General features: G+C 46.0%; 1 non-coding gene across 1 annotated transcript; it reads left to right on the forward strand.

Annotated features, from left to right (window-relative positions):
- Positions 1-213: 213 nt before the first annotated feature.
- trnaq-uug (transfer RNA glutamine (anticodon UUG)) lies at positions 214-286 on the forward strand. Its single transcript has one exon. It is a non-coding gene; the product is annotated as a tRNA-Gln (tRNA).
- The last annotated feature ends 245 nt before the right edge of the window (positions 287-531 follow it).

Consider the following 531-nt stretch of genomic DNA (forward strand, 5'->3'; position numbering starts at 1 on the left):
ACACACACGCACACACACACACTATGGGCAATTGAGAAATATGAATACACCTATCTGTGTGTCTATGGACTGTAGGAGGAAATGCAAACTCCACACAGAGTCGGGATGGATTTCATACACCCAGCCCTGGTGGTGTGAGGTGACAGTGCAACCCACTGTGCCACCCTTTGGAAAATGTTTTTACATGTTAAATATATTGCATAGGATCCAGTGGACCGTGTGGCCTAATGAATAAGGTGTCTGATTTTGGATCAGAAGATTGAGGGTTCGAGTCCCTTCATGGTCGCTTGCCTTTGAAGGGCTGTGTGTGACTGTTTTTGTTAGGTCAGTGATCAGAAGGTCACCACATTGAATCCTGTCCTTGGCAAGAATAGCTATATGCCTGTTAGGCCCTTAAGTAAGGCATATGGGAATCATGCTTACAGAAGAAATGTTCAGAGGGCAGAAGGAAAAATGATTGACTCAGAGAGATAACCAGTCCCGTTGTAGAGGAGGTGGGTTCAAGCAACTAAAGGAGGCGCGACCAGGACA

The sequence above is a fragment of the Paramormyrops kingsleyae genome, chromosome 18 (genome assembly GCF_048594095.1).
Source record: "Paramormyrops kingsleyae isolate MSU_618 chromosome 18, PKINGS_0.4, whole genome shotgun sequence".
NCBI classification, from domain to species: Eukaryota; Metazoa; Chordata; class Actinopteri; order Osteoglossiformes; family Mormyridae; genus Paramormyrops; species Paramormyrops kingsleyae.